This window comes from Lontra canadensis, unplaced genomic scaffold (genome assembly GCF_010015895.1).
Source record: "Lontra canadensis isolate GAN:19392208 unplaced genomic scaffold, GSC_riverotter_1.0 scaffold25, whole genome shotgun sequence".
NCBI classification, from domain to species: domain Eukaryota; kingdom Metazoa; phylum Chordata; class Mammalia; order Carnivora; family Mustelidae; genus Lontra; species Lontra canadensis.
In genome coordinates, this window is record NW_022631019.1 from 15,904,398 (window position 1) to 15,928,081 (window position 23,684).

The window sequence follows — 23,684 nt, forward strand, 5'->3', positions numbered from 1 at the left end:
TACATTCAGGGGCTGACTGTTATCTATCCTGTGGTCCTTTATATCTATTCATGCTATAACTTGCCTTTTGTTTTTGAAACAAAGTATCCACATTCTGCTGGGTTCTGGAAGAAAGACCTCAGGACTGCTGCATTTCCCTGGCTGCTCCAGATGACTGGTGGCCGCTCCCACAGAAGACAAGTCAAGAGGCCTGGATGCCTGAACAAAGAACCAGCCTCGGGATTCCTGCGTGGCTCAGTCAGTTAAGTGTCTGCCTTCGGCTCAGGTCATAATCCCAGGGTCCTGGGATCGAGTCCCATATTGGGCTCCTTGTTCAGAGGGGAGCTGCTTCTCCCTCTGCCTGTTTGTGCTCTCACTTGTACACTCTCTCTGACAAACAAATAAAATCTTAAAAAAAAAAAAAAAAGCACCAGCCTCCTATGCTAGTAGTGGTGGCCAAAAACTTAGCTGTGAATAGTACTAAGAGGAAAAAGTCCCTTCTTAGGAGTTTTTTGGAACGTAACTGAAGATGTGGGAGAAGATTTGAAGTGTGAGGTATGAATTCTAGAAGTCAGTGGAAGTGGAATGAAAAAAAAGTTACCAGCACTTACATTCTGATCATTTCCGGATGGCGGGTGGGCGTGGAATTCATTTTTATTCCCTTTTTTGTGTTGATCTGCTTGTCTTTGCTCTGCGCAGTGAGCACGCGTTACTTACAGACGGTATGGGTCCACCCACCTTGCCACGTGCTTTAAACAGACACCGAGCCCAAGTCACCATGCCTCTGCAACTTTTTCTATGCTCTCTGCCCACACAGGGAGCTCTGCCTGTTGGGGCCTCTGCCACTCAGCAGCTGTGTGACCTCGGGCAAGCTCTTAATCTCTCTGGGCCACAGCTTCCCCACCTAGAAAAGGGGCATGATCATAGTCCGCGCGTCATAAGGTCGTTGGAAGGATGAAAGAATATGATATATTTAATTTGCTTCGTGCAAAGCCCTGCACATGATAAGCATTTGGAAAATCATAACATACGTATATATATATGTATGTACACAAACACACACTAGGATATTGTGTAGGATCGTAGGATATACACACAATAGTAGAATATACACACAATAGTGGAAGTGCCTCTCTTGAGATTTTTGTTTTCTTATTTCTTTGGACATCAGGGGAGGCAAGTGTTACTGAAGGAGGAAAGAAAATATTGCCCCAGTGTCACTGTGCGCGATGCAGCTGGACCGCAGCCACACAGGAGAAGCAGCCCCCCACATGCCTAGCCCGCTCTGCTTCCTCTGGACCACGGGCGGGAGCAGGGACGCCGAGGGATGCCAGAGCCCAGGGATGACCACCGTGGGTCGGAAGAGTCCTAGATCCTATGTATAGAGCGGGTGAGCGAGTGAATGGATCCGCCTGGCTGTAGGGTGAATGAGGGGGAGAGAGTAAGTCAGGTGTGCAGCAAAGCGACTTGCCCGAGGTTGCTTGGCAGTCATTGCCTGAGCCAGGGTTTGAACCAAGGCCTGTTGATTCCAAAGTGTATACTGTGGACACTGTTTCTTTTTAAAGGATGGAGTCCCACGGAATGATGGCTTTGCAGGCAAAGTAAAGTACAAAGTTTCCAAGGCTGGTCTGGCTGCCTTGAAGGTCCAGCTGGGTAACAGGAATTCAAAGGTCGGATGGGTAAGATGCCCTTGATTTCTGAAGTTCTCCGGCCCCCAGGGCTGTTGGCTCTGATTGCAGATAAAAAGACACGGAAACTTCTGTCCCAGTATGACCTGGCTCCCTGTTGTCCTTGCACTGCGGGGAAAGCCAAGTTCTCACAGCCGCTCTACCTCCCAACTGCCTCTTCTAATAGATTCATTGTCTGCCCTGTTTTGTTGTCCCAGGCTCAGGCCACCCTGGTTTGCTGGTGAGCAGCCTCTTTCAAAGGTGAGCTGGCCCTTCTCTGCCTTTGACAATCAGGCCATTCAAAGGCAGGCAGGCATCTCCAAGAGCAAGGTTAGTGTCGTCCCAAAGGCAGATTTCCACCGCAGCCAGCAAACCAGTGTGCAGGGAGAGATGCGTGCCCTCTGATATCCAGGTGTGTCCTTGACGCCAGAAGCAGGGTAGGGGTGAGAAAAGACTGTTGGAGAGGTTGGGGGCGATCGAAGACCATGCCTGGGGACACCTGAAGTTCACTGCTGCTCTACCACAAAGTGCACGGCTATCAAGCAAATTTGAGAAATGCCAAAAGTTCTAGCTCTTTCTTTAAATGGATAATGCACAAATATGTGTGACAATGGCTTGGAGAAGTTCTGCAGTCAGGAGTATTTGTTGACTCTTTTTTTTTTTTTTTTAAAGTAGTCTCCACGCCCAGCATGGAGCCCATGTTGACTTTTAATTGAGAATTTCCGTGTGTTTTTCTCCTCCCTCCCGCCTCCCCTCCCTCTTGTCCTTCTTTCGACAAATGCTCAGGGCCTTCCGAATACCCACCAGGACCATTCCGCATGTTGGGGATACAGCAGTGAATGGAACAAACCCAGGATCCTGTCCCCGTGGGGTTGACAATCCAGAAGGAGGAGGCAGACAATAAATGTAACAAGGAAAACATAGAGTTTGCCAGATGGAGGCAAGTGCAGAGGAGGACAAGAAAGGGTCCAGGATGGGAGTGCTGGAGTAGTGGGGTGGTTTGCAATTTTAAGTGTGGGAATAAGGGAACCCTCACTGAGTCATTGAGAAGGGGACATTTGATCTGAGACCTGTGGGAGGAGAGGAAGCCCATCATGCAGAGAGCGTTTCAGGCAGAGGGAACAGCACATGCTAAGACCCTGAGGCCCAAGCATGCCCAATAGGATCCAGGAGCAGCAGGGAGGCCATCAACCCCTGCCCGCCCCTACCACAGGACACATTTTCACATCTGCCAAAGCAGTTTGAGAAACTGGTGTACTACAGGTAAGAACAAGGAAAGTCCTAGGTTTTCATCCCAGCTTCACCTCTCCTACAAGTCTATGCAAATTTAGTTGAGGGATGTCATCTCTCAGAGCCTCCAGATTCCTGTCAGACAGGAACACTGACAGGTACCTGCCTCAGAGAGCCATGGCAGGGTCTGGACGACGTTCTGCATGTGTCTGCCTTCACTCGCAGTGGCCCAGAGCGAGTCCCTCAATGCCAGCTCTGGTTGGTCCTCATGTCCTCACTGATATTTAAAAAAAAAAAAAAAAAAAAAAAAAATATATATATATATATATATTTATATTTATATTTAAGATAGAGGGAGATTGAGCAAGAAAGAGAGACCAAAAGCAGGGGGAGCAGCAGAGGGAGAGGGAGAAGCAGACTTCCCACAGAGCAGGGAACCCGAAACAGGACTCGAACCCAGGACCCTGGGATCATGACCTGAGCCGAAGGCAGACACTTCACCAACTGAGCCACCCGGGCGCCCCGTGATTTTCTTATAGCTGTTTGAGGAATCCACTCACTCCTGATGGAACCATCGCCTTCTGAATCCCCCGCTGGATCCTCCCACCCGTGTAAAGCAGGGCACACACCTCACTGTAATCCTGCCGCCCGCTGCTCCTGCAGCAAATAACCCCTCAAGGACAGGGAGAAATGGATCAGAGAGAACTCCAGGAGAAATCCCAGATGGATGGCCAAGACCTAAGGCCGTCTAGGTCAAAGCCAATGGGCTCATGAACTTGCAGTGGCTCCTGAAGCCCTGTTAGGTACCTCTACCCCGCTCCCGGCAGTGAGGACTCCTAGAATAGCAGGGCCATTCAGAATTTAAAGTACTCTCTCTCACTCTTCCCCAAACCTAGAAATTTCCCTCTTCTCCCACCAGATGCCTTTTCATTGTAAACCCCCAGGAGTGGCCCCTTCACTGCTGAGATTTAAAAACGGTTTCTTCAACAGACATTTATAAGAGCGCACTAATGTGCAGCCATTGTTATTGGCACTAAGGACACAAGGCAGACGATCTCCCCACCCCTTACGGAACTTTCGGACCACTGGTTCTCAAAGTGCGGCTCCCACCTGGGAGCTTGCGAGAAATGGAAATTCTCAGTCGCACCCAGTCCTAATGAATCAGGAACCCTGGGGTGGGACCCAGCAATCTGTGCTAGGTCTTCTGGGTGATTCTGGTGTGTGCTTAAGTGTGAGACTAATGGTCTAGAATAGTGGTTCTCAATCAGGCATGCGCGTACACATACACACATACACACACACACACAAACACACACACACACACACACACACATCTGCCCCAGAACACTTGACAATGTCTAGAGTTATTCTGATCATCAGTGTGCAGGAGATGCTGTTGGCCTCTGGCACATAGAGACCAGGGATGTTCCTAAACATTCCATAATGCTAGGATACACCCCTCTCCAAAAACAACAAAGATTTATCCAGCCCCAGATGTCAGTAGTGCCAAGGCTGAGAAACCCTGGTCTAGAGGGAGGAAGACAGGAAAACAGATAACGAACACTTACGTAATGAAATGAAGAAAACCATCCTAGATGGTGAGAAGTACTCAGAAGCAAATAATTCAAGGTAATAAGAGAATGGCCAGTGTTGGTGATGACGTTGGGTGACCAGAGGGGGCCTCTCTGGCTTTTTGAACTGAGACCTGGACAAGGCAGACCTAGCCATTAGCAAGTTTGGAGAGAAGAAGATTCCAGACGCAGGCAACAGCCAGTGCAAAGGGCTAAAGTAGGAAAGAGTTTGATAGGTTGGAGGTTTGGGGAGAAAACTAGGTGATGGGTTCTACACACCCCCTGTCATCCTCCCTCCTCTCCTTCCTCTCCCACCATCCTTCTACAAATATTTAGTAAGCACCTACTAGAAGCCAGGCACAGTACTAGACATTAGTGCCCTGCAAAACACCTAGAAGAGCTGGACAGAATCTCTGGTCCACAAAGTGGGGAGAACACAAAGTGAGGAGCAGAGAGTCTTCGAAGCTAGGATGGGAGAGTCCGATGGGGTTTCCGGAACGAGAAAGCAGCAGCTGGTCTCCAGAAACAAACTGCCTCTCCCAGTGCTTGCACTCTACGCATTCCGCTCCCCATGAAGCTGGGTTGACTTGTGACTTGTTTTTCCCCACAGAGGGCTGCAGAAGTCACGCCTGCAACACCCAAGCCTGGGTAAGAAGCCTCCCAGGTTTCACCGGGGGCTCTTCCCACCTGACTCTTGGGACGCCTTCTTGGAACCCAAAGGAAAACATGTTTCCTGTTTCCTCTACCCATGAAATATTCTGACATCAGATGTGCAGGCTTTTTCCGCATCAAGCAATTCTCCACTTTTCAGTGGATGCCAACTGGGTGTCGATTCTGACACTAACTTCCCAGCGTTAGCTCAGACACCACGGGTGAAGGGCTCAGCCCCTAGAGACTGCCCCCACTTCCGAAGCGGGCTGCTAGTCACAGGGGCTCACTCTACTTCGGACCAGCCAGCTACAGAGCAGAGCTCCCCACGACCCCCTCCCTAGCTTCAATCATTTGCTCTAACAGCTCCCAAAACTCAGGGAAACATCGACTTGGGTTTATCGGCTTATTGTAATAGGATGTTACAAAGGCTGCAGATGACCAGCCAGGTGAGGGGGCACAAGGTCTGAGGAAGGGGCACGGAACTCGCAGGGCCCCTCCTTGTATGCCACCCTCCCAGCACCTCCGCCCAACCTGGAAACTCCCCAAAGCTTCCCTTAGGGTTTTTAGGGAGGCTTCATTACATAGACGTAATTGGTTAAACCATTGGCCATTAGTGATTGACACAACCCCCAGCCTGTTTCCTTCTGGGGGGGCGGGGCCAAAAGGTCCAACACTCTAATCAAGAAGGTTGGTTTCCCTGACAACCAGCTGCGGGGGGGGGGGGGGGGGGGGGCTCCCCTCCAAGCCTTAGGGACTTCCCCAAACTTACCTCATTAACATAAACTCAGACCTGGTTGAAAAGGGATTGTTCCAAATAACGAAAGATATTTCAGGAGCTAGGGACAAAAACCAAATACAACAAAAGATGCTCCTACGCTCTTACCATTTAGGAAATTATAAGGGTTTCAGGAGCCCTGGCGAAAGGCCAGGAACAAAGACAAAATATGTATTTGTTATTATTTGAAATATCACAGAACCCAACTGCCATGCTGTGTTCTCACATGCGGGGGGGCGGGGTGTCGGAAGGGGGGCACAGGTCTGCTCTGTGTTCCACAGTTTCAGCTAAGCCCCAGCCTACCACCAACACCAACCATCAGCCGTGCAAGAGCGCCATCTTTGGCTATTTCAGCCCAGCTGAGCCCCCAGACGACTGCAGCCCCAGCTGGCACCATGTGGAGCAGAAGCCCAGTCAACCCCCAGGCCCACGAAAGCCCATAAAACTGTTGTTTCAAGCCACTGAGTTTGGGGAGGGTTTGTCAAGAAGCAATAGAGAGGCGAGACAGGCAGGATTCCCACACCTGTGGGTCCTGCCTTGGGAAAGTACCATAAATGAATATTCAAACACAACAGGATACTGTGTGAGAAAAGCTTGGGGCAGCAGGAAAAGAAGTCAGGAGATGAGATACTTGGGTCCTGACCCTGGTTTTCCCACCAAGGTGCTGTGTGGCTTTGCGCCTAGATCTCTTTGGGTGTCGGTGTTCTCTTGACATAGAAGGACTTGGGTCCCTTGGCCTCAGAGTGCTGTTCGAGCTGTGTCCTCCTTGGCTGGCTGGCTTCCTTGATGATCTTGAATCAACCTGCATATTCCTGCCTCCAAACATTTGCTCATGTTGACCCACCATTGGGATAATCCAATGGGATGTTCCAGGTTCTTCCATCTGTGCCTCCTCCTTGGTGGTGTCAACCAATGTCCCACTTCTAGTAATCCTTGCGGAGCAGGGGCTCTCTGAGTCCAGAACACCCGGGTACAAATTCCAGCTCTATTTCCAACTAGGTTCGACCTTGGATGAATCTCTTTGCCTCTCTGTGCCTTATCAGTTTCCTCATCAGTAAAATAAGAATACCTCTCTCATGAGACGTATTTGTGCAAACCCCTTGGATGAATCAGGTGAAATGTTGACCGCTGGGCCTGACCTAAGGCAGTTACTGCTCTTACTCCCCTCCTTTTTCTGTCTCATACACTTGGGCTCCACTGAGCATACTTAATTTGAGTCTCCTGACCCTATCCTCTCTCTCCCAATAGGCTTTAGGCTTCTGGAAAGCTTCACTCAGGCTGAAACCCAAACCACAAGATTTAGCACCAACTCGCACAGCAGACAAGGCCCTGGGAGCCAGATGCCTGCTGTCTTTTCCCTGACTGTGCGATCTGGACAGGAAGCTGGGCTCTTTGGGGCCTCTGCTTCTTCGTGGACAAAGCAGAGGTGGTGGTCCCCTTTCTGTCTCCTCCTGGGGCAAGAGAAAGACTATTTGAGACACTGAGTGCTAACGTGATGTGTAAACTGCCATATGTTTGACATATATATGTAAGGGACACAGTGGCCCATGGTCAGACCCCAGGCCTTGAAGGTGGAAGAGCTGGTTCTCATTCTGGCTGTGTGACATTGGGCACATTATCTGCCCTCTCTGAGCCTCAGTACCCCCAACAGTAAAGCCAGGCAGAGTCACAAAACCTGCATTTGGGTTTAGCCTATAATGTCCTTTACAACGCCAAGCTTATTTTTTTTCAAGACTGGAGGCATGACCACAAACATTGGCTTCTAGGTTCTCTCTAAAAATATTAGAAGTTGTAGGAGCATGGGGTCTATACTTCCATATGGCCATTGCTGCATGGTGGTCATCCCTCTTGAGAACGGTCTGTGTCTCCAGGATGCCCTATCCATGCCAGACCTCGTGCCCCTCCAGTTGTACTCACGAATGTCTCTTGCCCAGCCCTGACAGCCCCCTGAGTTCGCCTGAAGGCGGTAGCCTCTGGGGACCCCATGCTGTGCTAACATCCCAAGAATCTCTGCCCACAGTGTGTCCAACAGTTACACTTCCTGGTATCCCGCTCAGCCCAGCACAGTTCTGGGAACACCGTGGATGTTCTGCAAACATGCGGCTCCCACCCCTCCCCGGCTGCCTGGTGACCTCGGTTACCCCACAACCCGGGAGGCTTGAGACGCGTCCTGCAGGGTGGGCCCTGCCTGAGCCCTGTCCCCGTGTGGCCTGGATTGGCGTGGCCAAGAGCAACAGACATCGGGACCTTGTTCAGTCGGGGTGGGTCTCGGAAAACCTCAGGAACTGTGGATACTTCTTTCTGCTGGGTTCCGAATGGGCCATTCTGCCTTCTCCCCATTCTCTCACCCCAAACAGAACCAAACGTCACCTGTGGGCAGGAGTTCACCTTCACTACACGGAGAGGCGGACAGCCTGGACTCACATCACACACACTGGACTGGAACCCAAGCTCCACAATTCAGTAGCTGTTGCTGGAGCTGCACTAGTCAGGGTTCTCCTAAGAAGCAGGACCAGTCGGTTATACAGAGATCCGTAAGAGGAGATTTATTATAGGAACTGGCTCATGGCATTATGGCAGCAGACAAGTCCTGACACTTGCCTTCTGCAGGTTGGAGACCCAGGGAAGGCAGAGATGGTGGTATGATTCAGTCCAAGTCTGCAGGCCTGAAATCAGCGAAGTCAGAGGTGTAGACGCAGCTCTGAGTCTGAAAGGCCAAGGAGCAGGAGCACTGATGTTCAAGGGCAGGAGAAGACGGAGGTTCCAGCTCAGGAAGAGAGAGCCAATTAGCCCTACCTCCCACTTTTTGTCCTGTTCAGCCCTTCAGAGGCTTCGATGAAGCCTCCCATGTTGGCAAGGGGTGGGAGGATCTTCTTTACCCAGCCTTCTGATTTAAATGTTAATCTCTTTCAGAAACACCCTCACAGACACACTGAGAAATAATGTTTTACCAGGGGCGCCTGGGTGGCTCAGTGGCTTAAGTATCTGCCTTCGGCTCAGGTCATGAGCCCAAGGTCCTGGGATCAAGTTCCACATCGGGCTCTCTGCTCAGTGGGGAGCCTGCTTCTCCCTCTCCCTCTGCCTGGCTCTCTGCCTACTTGTGGTCTCTCTCGATCTCTCTGTCAAATAAATAAATAAAATCTTAAATATATATATATATATATGTATATATATATATATTTTTTTTAATGTTTTACCAGCCATCTGGAAATCCCTTAGCCCACTCAAATTGATGAATAAAATTAGCCATCCCAATAGATAAAAGTCCCTCACTGTTCTGACTTTCAGGTTCCCCAAGTGTGAAAGGAGTACTCCCCCCCACCCCCAACCCCGCCCACCTTGGAAGGATTGGAGGGAAGCCTGCGGATGGGATGAAAGGGCCCAGCCAGGTAACGATTAAAAGGTAACAGCCAGGTCCGTGTCATCATCTCAGCCGCAGAAGGACATCTGTGGCATTTCCAAACCAGAAGGAGCTGTTTCCCTCAACTCCGTCATGAAACCAGGAAGAAATTGTTGGATGCGCCTAGAGTCATTGGAACTGGATGGGAGTAGTCCTGTACAATGCGACCCTTTCACCCGTAAGTGGAGGACATCTCCTGATTTTTGCCCACCCAGCATCCACTTTCTCTTCTGGCAATAGCATCCCAAGTTCCCCTGGGGAAACCAGCCTTCCTCCATGCTCCGTCTATGTAATTTGTTGAAGTTGATGCCATCAGCCGCCTGGCCAATCAGAACCCTAACTCCTCCAAGCACAGTGATTGGTTCATGGTGGGCATGTGACCCAGGTTGGGCCAATAAGAGACCTCTCTGTGATTTTTGCTGAGCTCTTGGAAAAGAGGCATCTTCTTTCATCTGGAGTGATTTAGGAGGACAGGACATAAGCCTGCAGCTGCTGGTGGGCAATTTCACAGGCAGAGAAACAAACAAACAAACGCCCTTTGGGTGAACCTGATTTTCCTTGAAAATCATGAAATCTCATGAACCATGAGATGGCGATAAGAGGTCTTATGTCATAGGGTTGTCCCTACAACATAATGTTAAATAATGTAACGTATATGAAAACACTTAGCACAGGGCCTGGTAAAGTCATTTGCTAGGCAATGGCCATGACAACCTTACTATTATCATGTTTTCAGGCTCAGCTTATATCTACCTCCATGAAGTGAACCCTGATTGCCTGTGGCCTCATCAGCCTACCCTTTAGAGCAGAATCCGAGTTGGCAAGCTTGCTCAAATGTCAGGATAACCGAGTCCCCAAGGGGAGTGTGTTCCAAAGGCAGAGTCCCAGGTCCACCTTCTGAGAACCATTGCGGGGGGGGGGGGGGGTCTACGGCGGGGCCCAGGAATCTGCATTTCTACCAAGCCCCCCAACCCAAGATGATTCTGAAGCAAGTGGTCCGCAGACTACACTTGCAGAAACATTCACCTACCCACCATTCCATTTTACAGATAGGGAAAATCAGGTCCACAGGGGAACATAGATCAGCCCAAAGTCACATCGTGATTCACTGGCAGAGCCAGTCTTGACCCAGAACTTGCACCTTGTGGACCTGGGCTAGTTCTCCTCTGCCGCAGAGGGCACCTTCTCTGCGGACTGAAGCCTTCCTGGAGCCTCTGGCGTGTGTTTTCCACCACCGGGTCCTCTAATCATCGTCCTTCCTCTTGTCTCCAGAAAATATATCCGCTCGGGGCCCTGAATCTAGTTGGTACAATAAGTACCTGCCAGAGAATGGACACGACTACAGTGGGACCAAAATATTTAGCAGCTGCTTCAGCGAAGCAGCCAGAGGATCTGGCGAGGGGAAGGGGAGACTCTCCCAGATAGCACAAGGAAAGAGCCATCATCCCTTGAGGGACCCTCCGCAAATGTAGACCGTTTTCCTTGTGTCTCTTTTTCTCTCTTGAGATAGTTGTCATGTTGAAGCGTTGCTGAATGAGCCGGCTAATCCATCGACGCCAGCAGGAAGGGCCTGCCTTTGCCTTGCCCCCCTCTACTTCCGGGGCTGGCATATAGCAGGTGCTCAGCAAACGAGGAGACGAGGGAGATGAATTGTGGACCCTGTGCACCATTCCCATTCTGAGTGGTTCTTGTCCTGTAGATGGTCCATTGGTGAGAATGTTAACAGCCCCTGGCCTCCTCCCCTCTCCCCATCTCCACCTTCCAGCTGCGGGGCAGGGGGGATCTGGAGGCTCAGGAGACTGTCCCGGTCCCCGCTCGAGGACCACCTTCTCTAGCGTCATGTGTCTGTACATTGGAGGGTGGGGTAGGGAGGAGAGTTCTGCCGAAATCGCTTCTGCACAGCCGGAGCGTGCTGTCACCCCCAGCTGCCTACCCTTCCTCCATCAGCTCTTTGGCGCCGAGGCCCTGGCTCAGCCAGGACTGGATTTGATTGATTCTTTATGGCCTGTGGGTCCGATGCCGGAGCTGTGCACATGTGGAAGGCAAGCCAGGGTGGAGGTGGGGGAGAGAAGAAACCAGGGGGGAACAGCGTGGGCCGGACCCCAACTCTCATAATACACGGGGCTTCCCCAGGTCTGGCCGGGATCACGACCCACATGCCCGCCGCACCCACATGCCGATGACTCTGGTTTCTAGAATTGTCCTGGACCTCATTTCCCAGCAATGTCCGATCGAATGGGAATGTCCAAGGCCAGGCCCTTCAGATGGGACAAGCCTGGGCCAAACGTCCTCCCGAAAAAATGTGATGTGAGCAGTGTTCATCTGTTATTGATTGGGAGGCTGTGAGCTTGGCTTCCAAAATCTCCAATAAAACTGGCTTGGAGGAGAATTTCCTGGATCCCCGGTAAGTGGATAAAGATGTTCCAGAAGTCCAGAGTGGTGCTGGTGGGGAAGCTCGCACACCATGTCCAGTTGGTTTTTCCCTTTGTTACTTAATGAAGAACAGAAAACAATCAGCCCAAACTCTCTGCGTGCAGAGACGGCTCTCTTCTCCCTTTGAGTTAATTTCCGGTTGGAGGCAGGAGCCCGCTCAGCCTGAGGGCCCCAGGGAATCTGCCCTCTTCTTCACTTTTGGGGTGGGGGCTGGGGTTGGCTTATTCCTCTGCACATCCCATGGGCGGGCTCTTGCACCTACAGGTGGTGCTAGGAGGACAAGAGTTCTCTAGGGATTACGGCAGAGCATTTGGGGGAGCTGGTTCCATTGGAACAATCTGGGTTACAGAAAGACGGATCCAACCCTGAGGGTTCCCCTCTCTAGCGGGCCCTACCATTTACCCATTCTGTGACCTTGGGCAAGAGTGTTCACTTTTCAGAGCCTCAGTCTCTTCACCTGTGAAATGGGTGTCAGCGTTTGTCTCATGGGGAAGTCAACAAGGGTACATAGGCAATGTACTTTACACAGTGCCCAGTTCACGGCAAATATTCCATCAGCATGGCTCGTTATTACTATTATCCCCTGACATCAGCAGCTGGGATTCTGCTGACTTCATGGTGAGTCCCAGAGACGCCCAGAGAGATGGAGTCACCCCTTTTTTGTACTTCTCCTTCCCTTCCTCCACCCCCCACTACATTCTCTTGGGCCATTGGATGGAAGGATGAGGACAGGCCATCTGAGTCAGAGTGCTTGTCATCTGGGTGGGGGGAGTGGGGGGTGGGCCAGGAGTTGGAAGACTCAGCTAGAGCCAGGGTGTGGCTGGGGAGGTCAGCCCTTGGCCTCATATCTCCACTGTATGGCGCAAAAATGCTGGGGTGGCCTCTCACCTCCAGCGTCGCTGATCTAGGCCTCCCTTGGCCCTCACAGTTGGTGAGGAAGGAGCACCGACTTTGGCCTTTGCCCCTGTGCACATACGTGACTCTGGGCCCCGAATGCCTCATCTCCCAGACAAGGTTAATGTCTGCCTCGTGCACCTCAAAGGGATGTTATGTAGCTCAGAATAATCTAGGGCCCGGAGGACTGAGTGGAGATCTGAACAGTGTAGACGATCCAACCAGGAGCTGCAGGAACGCTGGTCAGATCCAAACCCCACTGTGGCCAAGGCTCGGAAAACTCAAGTGGGACCTGAACCACTGCCCACGGGAGCCAAGCAGAACTTTCAGTCTGAACCCAGCCAGGTTATCTGGGTGTTAAAGAAAAACCTCAGTGCTCTCCGAAGATAGCAGCAATTGCAATCAGAATCTATATGGCATAACGTCATGGTGCCCAGAGCACAATCCAAAATTAGCAACATAATAAGAGCCATGAACATATGAAGGTTCTGAACCTGATAAAGGACATCTCTTAACAATTTGGAGCTAACGGTGTGCTTCATGGTGAAAGACTGAATGCTTTCTCCTGTGAGCTGTATCTTGCACCAAATAAAAATGAAATAAAAACGGACCATACACCTAAATATAATACATAAAAACATGAAAGTTCTAGAAGAAAAGATAGGAGGAAATTTTGTGATCTTGGGGTAGGGGAGGATTTCTTGGATCCAGCACCAAAAACGCTATCTTTAAAAGAGGAGACAGACGAACTGACTGTATCGAAATTAAGAAACTTACGCTTTTGGAAAGACTCTGTGAAGGCGCAGACTGAGAAAAGCCACTTGTAAATCACGTATCTGTTCAGAGACTTGCATCTGGAAAATATAAAGAATTTTCAAAACCAATAAGAGAACAAGCACCCAATAAAAAGGAAATGGGCAAAAGATTTGAACAGACACCTCACCTTCCCTTTTTGCCATAGGGATGGCAAAAAAGCACATGAAAAATGTTCAAAAGAATTAATGACCTGAGAACAGGTCATTGAAACTACAGTGAGATACCATTCACATTGGTTAGAATGGCTAAAATTAGGAAGACTGGCCATACCTGGCCTACCTGGCCATGCCTCTGGTGAAGATAAAATTCTCATGATCTACCGGCAGGAATGAAAAATAGTATAACCACTTTGGAAAAGAGTGTGTGGTTTTCATATAATTAAGCATATACCTATCATTTGACCCAGCCATTCCCTCCCTAGGTACTTGCCCCAGAGAAGTTCACAAAAACCTGGATGTGAATGTTCTTAGCAGCTTTATTTGGAATAGCTAAAAACCAAGACTAGCCCAAATGTTTATCAACAGATGAATGGACAAACAATGGTACGAGGGACAGTGGCTCACAATGGAATGGAAGACATCAGTGATATTCGCAACGAGGGAGAGAAAGAAGTTGGTCAAGAAAGGACACCTGCCATCTGACTCCATATAAAACTCTAGGACGTACAAACGATTTCTAGTGACCAATGCAGATCCGTGGTGTCAGGATAGGAAGGAAACGTGCCTTATCTCCATTCCAGCGATGGTTTCATGATGCTCTGCATATGTTGAAACAAACCAAAATAGGACACTTGAGATAAGTGTCGGTTACGGCGCTTCAAACTTAATGAAGTTGGGGAATAAAATTTCTCGAGTTCCCGAGTTGTCCCCTGAGCCATCCAGGCCTCTCATGCCTCTCCTTCTGGGATGTACTTCTTTAAGTCGCGTGTTCAACGCGTGTGCCCTGCGGCCTCACACAGTTAGCGAGTCAGAGGAAGGGGACGTAAAGCGCTGGCGGTAATGCCACTATGAACTTAATTTGGACTGTAGGAGAAGTAAAAGCCAAGAGTTATGGGAGCACTGAGGAGGAACAAATCCTCTCCTCACCCAGCCCCATTCCCGCACCCGAAAGCAGAGCCTGAAGCAGAAAGCTCATGTTGTTATCACTTTGTCCGGGGATAGAATCCCAGCGAGATGGCTCACTTTATATGCCAATTTAACTGGGTCACAGGATGCCCATATAGCTAGCTGGTTAAATGCTTCTGGGGGTGTCTGTGAGGATGCTTCCAGATGATACGAACGTTTGGGTTGGCGGACTGAGTAAAGGAGACGGCCTTCCCCAGTGTGCGCGGGCATCATCCAATCCACCGAGGTCCTCAACAGAACAAAAAGGCAAAGGGAGTTGAATTTTCTCCTTCTCTGACAGCCTGCTTGAGCTAACAAGTTGGTCTTCTGCTCTCGATCTGGGGCTCACATCACCAGCTTACCTGGTTCTCAGACCTTTGGACCCGGGCTGAAATGATACCACCCACGGAGGGACTTCTCAGCCTCCGTGATCGTGGAGGTTTCCGTATCCAAATCCTTATACTAAATTTCATCCCAAAGGGGCACCTGGGCGGCTCAGTAGGTTAAGCATCTGACTCTTGATTTTTGCTCTGGTCATCATCTCAGGGCTGTGAGACCAAGCCCACGCTGGGCATGGAGCCTACTTAAGATTCTCTCTCCCTCTCCCTCTGCCCCCCTACCACTTGCACACATGCACTGTCTCTCAAAAAAAAAAATAATAATGATAATGATAATCAAAATAAATAAGGAAGTCTCATCCTAGATGTGTAAATGTCTATGAATACCAGTTGCCGATATAGATATCCTCTCTTCCTGATTCTGCTTCCCTGGAGAACGAATGCTGACTCAGATCCCTGGGGTTAGAAGCAGAGGACAAGAGCAAGAAGGGAACAAACAGGGAGGTAACGGTCACAGATTTCGGGCTCTGCAACCTGTACTTGGAGAAGCTGTAGAAACCCCATCTTGGGATACCCCTCGGGGTTGAGTGGCTGGGGGAAAAGCAGAAAATGAATCCACTGGCTTTTCTCTACCCCTGGTCAAAGGTACACCCACGGAGCAAGGGATTGGCACCTTCTCCAACGCCCGCCCCAACGCCTGCCCCAATGCCCGCACTCTGGGGTTGTGTGCACCTGGGGACAGGCACACATGTGCCCAGTGAAAGGCAGTTACAGGAAGTTGCAGGGTGGGCAAGGAGCTGTACCTGGGAGAAGCCTGCTGGGCCCAGGGAAAGCTGGAAGGACGCACTGTCTGCAGGTGGTGGGGACAAGAGGAGTTAGAGTGGCATACAAGAGGGAGGCATCTGATAAAAAACTCTGGGGTCACCAGGAAAAGCAGTGGAAGGGGCAGGTGTGCTGAATAAAGCCAGGCCTTGGAGGATGAGTAGGAGGGTGTGTAAGCCAGGAAGTCTGTCCCGAATGAGGGAACAGAGTGGCCAAAGCCTGATATTAGTAACGTATTCATGACTCCTGAATTCGTATCTCAAATTCATACTGCCATCTGAGCTCCAGGCCACTAGACAGCTCTGCTCCATGGGACCTAGACTGGCGTGTCCACCATCCCACCCCAAACCTCATCCCTGCTCAGCATCGTCCAAAACTACGGTCAAAGCCCCACCTCCCCCCAGCTGTTTATGCCAGAAACCAGGAAATCTGCCTGGAACCCCCGGATCTCCTCCACATCCGGGCCTCATCAAGTCCTGCTGATTCTAGCTCCTCAGTATGATCTCCAGATCCTTGCTGCTCAAAGTGTGGGTGCAGGGACCAGCAGCAGGGGCATCAGACTCTCAGCCCCGACCCAGACCTACAGACGAAAATCTGCGTTTTAACTGCATTGCCGGGTGAATTCGTATGAATGTCCAAGGGTGAGAAACTCTACTCTCAAAACTCAAACTTTCACAGCTTTGGGGGCACATAAATGTCATCCGAGGGTCTTTAAAAAATACAGATGCCGGGCGCCTGGGTGGCTCTGGGTTAAAGCTTCTGCCTTTGGCTGTCTGCTCAGCGGGGAGCCTGCTTCCTCCTCTCTCTCTCTGCCTGCTTGTGATCTGTCTGTTAAATAAATAAATAAAATCTTAAAAAAAAAAAATACAGATGCCTGGGTTGCACCTCCAGGGATTCTGACTGAATTAGACCAGGCTGTGGCCTGAATATCAGGGTACTTAAAACCTCCCGGGCAGTTCTGCTGTCAAGGTTGAGACCCTCTCATCCCGGGCCCCCCACAGCCTCTCATTGACCTGCACCCTGGGCCGGGCCTCCTACAAGGACCATGTTGACAGCCTAGCTTCCAGGCCAGTCCCGGAGTCCAGTCCCCACACCGCAGCCAGAGTGGCCTTCTCCAGCAGGAAAAAACTGACACCCGCTACAAAGACATGTACCAAAAAGTATAGAAATAAATGTTTTTTTTTTTCTAAGCGACCCTAACTTCTCGATAGGTCTTATCGTCCTGCTGAAGAAAGGAAAACGAGAGAACTCGAGTTTACCAATGAAAGGAGACTCTCTTTGACTCTCTTTGAGGTTAATATGGTCTCTCTTCAGGAGATGCTCTTTTCAGGGCATCTTTCCACCTGCCAGCCTGTTTTCCCCTTCTGGAGGGAAGCGCATGTCCTCGGGGTGACGCTGGAGTTGCTGCTGTCCACATGTGTCCTCTGACCTGCTTCACCGGCCTCCGGTGTCCCGACTCACTCAACTCTGAGCTCCAGACTCTGCCTTCCCGTCACCGCTGCTGCTGTCCTTGGTCCCTCTGGCCAGCAGGTGTGTGCTTCTGAGGAACATCTCCTTGATGTTGCCTCTCTGGGGTCTCTTTATCCTGAACTTCTCAGCTCCTCCAATGCCGCCTGCTGTGGGAAGCACCCAGGGACTTTGGGGACTCACGTCCAACACCCATGGGCCACAGGGAACCAGCAGGGCTCTTGCCATCTTCCTGACTGGACACGTCCCGTGGTGTCCGCCTGAGCCAGGAAGGCCAGCGGGGGCAGGACACTCCCCTCCACACCCATGAAGAGAGTGTCTGTCCTCTTCCTCCCCTCAACCAACCCAGCAGAGCTTCTACCCCAGACCGGCCCCACCCCATCTGCTCCCTCCCCATAGGAAGGACTCCCAGGCAGACATTTCTCTCACATCCCATATGGGCTCCCTCCATCTAAGACCCTCAGTAAAGTTCTCCGGTCTGAGTCGCTCAGGCCTGGCTTAGGAAAACAAGGAGCATCGAACATTTTTTAAAAACCCATTTCTCTTTCTACAAGGCTGACTTTCAAGACTATTACCTCAAGGCAAACTTAAGAAAGCCAGTCTGGCCCCTTTGTTCTAAGGAGTTCTCGCTCTCTGTTTCCCCAGGCAACAAGCCCCTCGGACTGTCCCTCGTGGTGGGAAGGCTGCAAAGCAGCATGCTTTAGGGAGGAATTAAAAGCAGCCTTCTTGCAACCTCACTGTCCGTCAATGATGAAAGAGTAGCTGCACGGTAAAACCATGCAGCGGAATATTACTGTGTAGTGACAGGGAACCTGCCTTGATGCACAGCCCTGAGAAATCTCCAAAGTATTGTGCCAAGCGAAAAAAACCAGACACAGAGGGTTACGTACTGTGTAATTCAATTTCTAAGAACGTCTAGACAAGCCGAACCTACAGATTTTAGATCAGTGGCTGCCTGGGGCTGGGTGGACAGAGGAGAGACTGCAAAGGGTTGAGTGGGAACTTTGGTGGGAGGGGATGAAAATGTTCTCCATCCTGATTGTGGTAGTTAACGACACACTTGAACGCCTTTGTCAAAAATGATTGACAAGTACCCTTAAAATTGGTGAATTTTATTAAAAGTAAATTATTTTTCAGTGCGGTTGATTAAAAAAAAAACTTGAAAAACACCAGCTTTATATTTTAAAAAGGTAACCTCATTTCGTGTCTAAAATTGGCATCCTTTCATCTGACTCTCCATTCAAACTTTCTGCTATCCTTGATGTAAAGTTTAAAATCTGCCCCACTCTCTCTCTCCCCCTTTATGCACCAACTCAACTTATTCTCAGACACTCTGCTCAAACCTAACACTGGCCCTTGCTGATCCCCAAGACTGGGCTAGGTCTCCATGCCCTGTGTCCCCACAGCAGCCTTCCCCTCTCCTTCGCACACTTGTGATCATCTAATTATTAGTTTGTTTTCCATGTTTCTCACTCGAGTGTACATTTGGTGTCCCCGGGTCCCGGGGCAGTGTCCAGCATAGAGTAGGTCCTCAATAAACGTTTGCTGGGGGACTCTGTAGGCTCTTGGTGAATGTCTGCTGAGTGAGTGAACAGAAGAGTAATGAGCAGTGTGGTGGGTCTGGGGTGCTGTGGGCACAGAAGGGAAGCTGTTGAACAAACACTGGGCAGACATCTAGGGCATAGCGATGGGAACCAGGCTGGACCCTGAAGGACGGAGGGAACGTAGGAAAGAGAAGGAGGTGAAGAGGTTCTGTCTTGGGAGGCCCGCACCGGCAAAGACTGGGATGGACACATCACAGCATGCCAGGGGCTCAAGACAAGACTGGCTGCTCGAACCCAGGCTCAGACACGGTTCATGAGTCTTTCCTGGGGGTGGGTCACACGTCCAGGACCACGGTCTCCGCACCGCATTTCACCACTCCACGCATTAGTCTCTGCCTTGGAAGGATCGATTCTGTATTGACAGTTTCTGTCTGCACCCAAATAGGCAGAAAAAACAACCCCACCAGAGGGACCTGACGGCAGCTGGATTTATGACCGCGCCTCCGAGAACAGAGGCGGCCAAAGTGCTCCAGCTCTGCCTGGCTTCCAGCGCCCCGGCCGGAAGAGCAGGGCTGGGTCCAGGAGGACAGGATCCATCCAGTAAACCTGCATTTACTGACGTCTATACCCTGCCAGCCTCTGAGGCTACAGAGAATAGTAAAACGTCATCTCTGCCATGTTGCCGACCTTAGACCAGCCGACAAGCATGACTCAATACCTTCCATGTGCATTCAATAATGTTTGTTGAGTTTTCGTTATTTAGCAAACACTTACATAGTGCTTACTGAGTGCCAGGAAATGTTCTAAGTATTTTACAAAGATCAACTCAGTGAATTCTCATCTCTTCTGATTCCCATTCTGGCGATGAGAAGACTGAGGCAGAGCCACGCAGCAGCTTCCAGAGGTCCCAGAGCTCTGGAGTTGGGGCTCACATGCCCCACGCCATGCTGCCCAATCTTTGTCGCTCTGGAGCCTCATTCATTCATTCGACAAATACTTAATGAGCTCCTACTGTGCGTCAGACCCCAGGTAAGACGTTAGGGATACAGACAGTAGCGCCTTCTGCTGACATCTAGGGAGCACCTGCTGTATGCCTCAAGGACAGGACCGAGTCTCACGCCCCTCTGCACCAGGCAGAGGGTTTGAGACATAGTCGGGGGCTTGATCATGTTTGTCGAGCGACTCAAAGTGCTGGAAAGAGTGCTGAGCTTGGAGCCTGAGAACTTGGATCCCTCCTGCCGAGAAGGGAAATGTTTTGACAAGCTCATCCATATTCAGGTATGTTATATATCCCCAGGGGCTTATATTGAAAGAATGGAACTGAGATAAGGCAAGAATATCCTCCAAAAGAATGAAGTATTAATGGTGGAATTTCAGGCATCCACAAAGGAGATAATTGGGCGGGTGGGTGGCCCCCATCACACCAGGTCATTGATCGCCTCCTCTAAAGGTCTGGGAATGGGACAAACATCATCCGCTGGAAGGTGCCAAGCGCTCCACGTGGGGCTGTGAGTCACTGGCTGGTCACACTGGAACCTGGCAGGGAGGGGAGAGCACATCCACCCTGCAGACAGCTCTGTCCTCAGGGACAAGGCAGGGTCTGCGGGAGCAGAGCAGGGGCCTGGCCCTCCAAACCATCAGAAGAGGAGGTTGCCAGCAGCCCCAGTCCTGCGCCTGGGCTGGAACTGGCATAGCTTCTCGGAGCCAGGGGAGGGGCTCATGGAGGACCTGTGACAGGGGCTGGAGTCTGCTTTCCCTGAAACACCCCCGGGGCCACTCCAGCCCCACTGGCAGCCAGCCGGGGTAGGAGCTTCCCACGTTGAGTTGGCTCAGCTCGGGGTGGGCAGAGCCTGCTAGATGGGCCTCTTGTCCTTAAGAAAGCCACACCCACTGATCGAGAGAGGTGCCCAGTTATCCCCGACCCATGGCGTCTCCTCTGACTTAATTCCAACCCCCATCTCTATGAGGGGGGCTGTTCCTCTCCCCTTTCACAGAGGGAGCAGTGAGACCCGGAGAAGCCAAGGCAGTTGCCCAGGGCAGCTCAGGAGCAGTTAGGCTGCTTCCAAACCTGCTGCTCCTGAGTCTGGAGCCAGGCACAGAACCACAGTGCCACGCTACCACCTGCTGGGGATGGAGGCCAGCCCTCCCCTCCTCGCTGCCCATCCGTGCCCTGGGCACCTGACTCGGGCATTCGCAGCGGCATCCACACTGATCCAGGGTGCAGCTATCATCTCTGACACGATAATCTGCTAAAAGCCCTTCTTGGATCAGAACCTTTAAGAGCAGCCCATAACAGACGTCAGTGAACGGGTGCCCCCGATGTGCTTGGGGTCCATCCTGCCTTCTCCGGCGTCTCCCCAGCTTCACCCATGCCAGGTGCCCTTCTGTCTACCCTGACCTGCCTTCTTACTTCCCAGCAAGCCGGCCTCACCTTCCCTGAGCTAGGACAGGTGGTGCTTGTGGCGCGGACGTTTGCCGTTGGTGGTTCTGATACTTAGAGTTGAGTGTTGTCCCTTCTTGAAATATCTAGCACATTGTTTTCCCTGCATGCACCTGGTGATAGCATCAGGAACAACCTCAGGGACAGCTTCTGCTCCCCAAGGTCAAGCGGGTCCTAGACAGTGGCCACGAGGGAGCCCCTGAGAGGCTGAGGAGACCAACTCTCTCATGAACAGATGAGGAGAAGAAGCCCAGAGAGGGTCAGAGATTCGCCCTTAGTCACACAGCGACATCTACCTAGAATCCAACTCTGTCCAACCCGCAGCCTGGTGGCCATATCTTAAAGTCAAGTTCCCAGAAGTACCAAGAGACCTCTGACGACCTTCAGCACGGATGCCCATCCATAGGATGCCGTTCCCATGCCTGGGGTGAGGGTAGCTCCTGACAGCTGCTCCTCCTGTCCTGTCCTGTCCATGGCTGTTCCTGTTCCTGGAAGCCTGCCCCCTCCCCCACTCCTCTCCTCCCAGCCCTGTAACCAAAGCAAACACTTCCCCATACTTCATTTCATCACCAGACAATAGAAGCAGACCTTTTCCCCCTTAATGGGAGTGTTAATTTATTCTCTATCACGCAGCCCAGCCACATGGGGGTGGTGCCGCCAAGCTGAGGAAGCTCGGAAGGCCAGGTGGGCAGCGGCGCTCCCGAGAGTCCAAGGTGTCTCGGCCTTCACGGGGCGGGTCGCACTCCGTCTGCCAAGCGGGCAGGAGAGAAGCGGCTCAAACCACTTCCCCTGCTGGGCCAAAGCCAGCAGGGCCCCTGTCCTGACAGCCCTCTGGCTGGGAGGCTCGGCTTCTCTGTGGGGCTGGGGTGGAGGGCCCGTCCCAAGGCACCAAATTAAGACTGATAAAAAATTCAAGGTCAGGGGAAAAAAAAAAAAAAAAAAGCCTAACTAAAAACCTAGAGCATGCCTGGCTGGGCCAGCTGATCCGCATCCAGCTGTCCAGGGGTTGGTTGTCTGTCTTGGGGTTCCATCGTACATGGGCATGTCACAGAAGCATGGATCCCAGCAGAGAACGCTCTTGGCTCCGAGAGCCCCCTTTTCAATTTGCCATTTCAATTGCTCTTTGTCTCACCCTGTCCAGCCTACAATCCAACAGCACCACACCCCGGCCCCGGCTCTACCTTTAAAATACTGACCACTCCTCCCCATTGATACCATCACCTCCTCGGTCTGAGCCACCATCACCTCCCACCTGCATTATGACCACAGACCCTTCCCGGCCTCTTCACTTGCACTGTTGCTTCCGGTGGTCTACTTTCCATATAACAGCCAGAAGGGTCCCTTAAGACAGACATCAGATTTCTCTCCTACCCTACTTAAACCCTTCAGTGAAGTACAAGTTCAGGTCCTCAGTGTGGCCTACAAGTTCTTACTCAATCTGGCCACTGCCTGTCACTCGAACCTCATCTCCTATGGGTCTCCCCCTTGCTCATGTCACACCAGCCTCTTTGCCACTCTTCACTCCTGCCCAACACACTCCTGCCTCAGGGTCTTTGCACTTGCTAAGCCCTCAGATATTCCCAGGGCTCATTTACTCTCTTAATTTAAAATATTCCCTCCTCTGAAAGCTCATCTCTGATTCTTTTACCTGAGATAACACTCCTCACCCTGTCATTCTCTGTCCCTATACTTTTATTTCAAGCACTAATCACTTTCTAACATTGCATTTTATCACTTATGTGATGGTGCCCCCCCCCCCAGAATGTCAGTTCTATGAGCGCAGAGGCTCTCTCTGTTCTTTTTATATTTTTTATTTTTTAAAAGATTTTATTCATTTATTTGACAGAGAAAGATACAACGAGAAAGGGAACACAAGCAGGGGGAGTGGGAGAGGAAGAAGCAGGCTTCCTGCTGAGCAGCGAGCCTGATGCGGGGTTCAATCCTGGGACGCTGGATCATGACCTGAGCCGAAGGCAGACACTTAACGAAGGCAGACACTTAACGACTGAGCCACCCAGGAGCCCCTCTCTCTGTTATTTTTCATCTCTGCGTCCTCAGTGCCTAGAACAGCACCTAGTGCAGAACAGAGGCTCAGTAAATATTTGTCAAATGAGCCAGTGTTCTGTTTTGCATAGGGCTGTATTTGCACACGCAGCAACACCTCCCACCTAGATGATATTCTTAAGGAGGGGAGGCATTCTATACCCCAAAAGCGATTTCCAAAGTGGCATCCAAACTGTCTTGGAGAATAGTTTTTGTTGGCATAACAGGGGAGGCAAGTAACAGTATCCTTGCTTCAATTCTGCCCTCCCACTCCCCTAACAGACATTATTTATGGATCATGGTTCACCAGGCTTTTCCCAAATGCAGGTTTGGAATCTTGGACAGGTGGTGTTATGGACTGCAAGTCTGCGTCCCACCCAAGTTCATATGTTGAAATCCTAACCTGAGTGGGATGATATTGAGAGGTGGGGCATATAGAAGGCAATTAAGTTTAGATGAGGTCCTGAGAGTAGAGCCCTGTCGATGGGATTAGTGCCCTTTTAGAGGAGAA